Source organism: Oncorhynchus kisutch, linkage group LG7 (genome assembly GCF_002021735.2).
Source record: "Oncorhynchus kisutch isolate 150728-3 linkage group LG7, Okis_V2, whole genome shotgun sequence".
NCBI classification, from domain to species: Eukaryota; Metazoa; Chordata; class Actinopteri; order Salmoniformes; family Salmonidae; genus Oncorhynchus; species Oncorhynchus kisutch.
Window position 1 is genome coordinate 28,141,148 of NC_034180.2, and position 3,406 is coordinate 28,144,553.

A 3,406-nucleotide genomic window follows, 5' to 3' on the forward strand; every position below is an offset into this window, starting at 1 on the left:
TTTTTCTAGAGTTGCTTTTTATTGGAGATGAATTTAGATCTGGGGAAACCAGGTACAGATGGGTTCCCAATTCCAAATAGATGCCAAGCTTGGCTTAGCTAAAGCAGAACACGGACACCAGTGAGGACAGGGTCAGGTTTAGCTTGAGCATCGCTGTGAACTACCTGTAGCTAACTTTCTGTCTTTTGACCATTAACAGCTGTGCTGGTGTGCATTGGGACAGGAGAGGCTGCAGCAGTCCTATTAGCCTTGGAACAGGCCCAAGCCCCTTTATGACAGGGCAGGTGGGCTATTGAGAGGTTTTTAGGAGGAATGGAGGAGAGGATGATTCAGTGCCTGTTTGGGGAGCGAGTCATGACAGCAAAGCCCGGCTCCGAAGCATTTTTATGGGGTACTTACTTACCCTCCCGGGCAGTAAAGATAGATCATGTATTTCTACATCATTACTGTACCCCACTCCCCTGCATGTCAAAGTGACAGGATCATTAATTATGCTATTAAAGCACTATTAGTGGGTGGATGAGAACAGGAGGATAATATAGATGCTTTGACAAGATTCAATTCTGCTCGCTTGTGCCTGCCATCCAAATGTAAGTCTTCATCTGGGAGTGGATTTGAGTCCTGCCTGCTGTGCTATTGTTGAAGGATATAATTACTGTATACTTCTCCAGATCTGGTCTGTGGAATAACATGGATAATTGAATAAAGTTGAATAGTGTCATTAGCAACTTCCTAAAAATCTGAGTATTATTGTAGGAAAGTAACAATTCACATTGCTGAGGGGGCTTCCTACATTGAAACGGGCAACCGACTATTTGATTATATCAACAGACATTCCACTAACCGGTGGTCATGAATGTCAGTTCACTCCATTCCTAGTCCACCAGAATGAAGTCATCCAATTAATTCCAGTACAAAGAGTGCCACACAATCAATAATGTTTAATAAGGACCTACTACTGGAAGATGGAAGTCTCACAGCAGGAAAGACACAAAGTACTGTACACAGAATGTCTGGCTAAACAGTGCCACTGTCATAGAGTGTCTAAGGTATGGAGGGATTTTAGGGTATAGGTAGCTGGGTTTCTCAATTCCACGGTATGTACAGTGCCTAGAGAAAGCATTCACACCCTTTACTTTTTCATATTTGGTTGTGTTAGAGCCTACATCTAAAATGGATTAATTGAGATTGTGTCATTGGAATTATGTATTTAGAAATACTTACAAATTAAACTGAACAAAAATATAAATGCAACATGTAAAGTGTAAAGTCCCATGTTCCATGAGCTGAAATAAAAAGATCCCAGAAATGTTCCATACACATGAAAATAATATTTCTCTCAAATGATTTGCTTTTCTCTTTTCCCAAGATAATCCATCCACCTGACAGGTATGGTGTATGAAGAAGCTGAAACAGCATGATCATTACACAGGTGCATGTTGTGCTGGGGACAATAAAAGGCCAAATGTGCAGTTCTCTCACACAACACAATGCCACCGATGTCTCAAGTTTTTAGGGAGTATGCAATTAGCATGCTGACTGCAAAAATGTCAACCAGAGCTGTAGCCACAGAATTGAATGTTCATTTCTCTACCATAAGCCTCCTTCAGTACGTTCAATCGACCTCACAACCGCAGACCATTTCTAACGCGCCTTCCCAGGACCTCCACAGCCGGCTTCTTCACCTGCGACCAGCCAGGTATGGGTTTGCACAACCAAACATTTCTGCACAAACTGTCAGAAATAGTCTCAGGGAAGCTCATCTGCATGCTCGTTGTTCTCACCAGAGTCTTAACCTGACTGCAGTTCGGCATCATAACCAACTTCAGTGGGCAAATGCTCACCTTCGATGGCCACTGGTACGTTGGAGAATTCTGCTCTTCACGGATGAATCCCGGTTTCAACTGTACGGCGGCGTGTGGGTGAGCAGTTTGCTGATGTCAACGTTGTGAACAGAGTGCCCCATGGTGGCGGTGGGGTTTTAGTATGGGCAGGCATAAGCTAGACAACAAACATAATTGCATTTTATAGATGGCAATTAGGATGCACAGAGATACTGTGACAAGATCCTGAGACCCATTGTAGTGCGATTCATCCACCACCATCACCTCATGCTTCAGGATGATAATGCATGGCCCCATGTCACAAGGATCTGTACACTATTCCATGAAGCTGAAAATGTTCTTCAATGGCCTGCATACTCACCAGACATGTCACCCATTGAGCATGTGTGGGATGCTCTGGATCGATGTGTACAACAGCGTGTTCCAGTTTCCGGAAATATCCAGCAATTTCGCACAGCCATTGAAGAGGAGTGGGACAACATTTCACAGGCCACAATCAAAGACCTGATCAACTCTATGTGAAGAAGATGTGTCACGCTGCATGAGGCAAATGGTGGTCACACCAGATACTGACTGGTTTTCTGATCCACGTTTCTTTTTTAGGCATCTGTGACCAACAGATGCATATCTGTATTACCAGTCAAGTGAAATCCATAGATTATGACCTAATGCATTTATTTCAATTTCAATTATTTAAATTCCTTATATGAACTGTAACGCAGCAAAACCTTTGAAATTGTTGCATGTTGAGTTTATATTTTTGTTCAGTGTAATAAAAAATTGAAAAGCTGAAATGACTTAAGTATTCAACCCCTTTGTTATGGCAAGCTTAAATAAGTTCATGTGTAAAAATGTGATGAACAAGTTACATAACTTGCATGGACTCACTCTGTGTGCAATACTAGTGTTTTAACATTGATTTTTGAATGACTCCCTAATTTCTGTACCCCACACATACAATTATCTGTAAGGTCCCTCAGTCGAGCAGTGAATTTCAAACACAGATTTAACCACAAAGACCAGAGAGGATTTCCAATGCCCTGCAAAGAATGGCACCTATTGGTAGATTGGTAAAAATAAAAAAGCCGACACTGAATAGCCATTTTAGCACAGTGACATTATTAATTACACTTTGGATGGTGTATTAACACACCCAGTCACTACAAAGATATAGGCGTCCTTACTAACTCAGTTCCCGGAGAGGAAGGAAACAACTCCGGGATATTAACATGAAGCCAACGGTGACCTTAAAACAGTTACAGAGTTTAATGGCAGTGATAGGAGAACACTGAGGATGGATCAACAACATTGTCATTTAGGTTAGTTTTGTGGAGTACCTACAGAGTGGAAAGAATGAAGCCTGTACAGAATAAAAAATATTCCAAAACATGCACCCTGTTTGCAATGAGGCACTAAAGTAAAACTGCATAAAATGTGGCAAAGAAATGAACTGAATACAAAGCAATACAAAGCATTATGTTTGTGGCAAATCGAACACATCACTGAGTACCACTCTTCATATTGCCAAGCATGATAGTGGCTGCATCATGCTCTGGGTATGC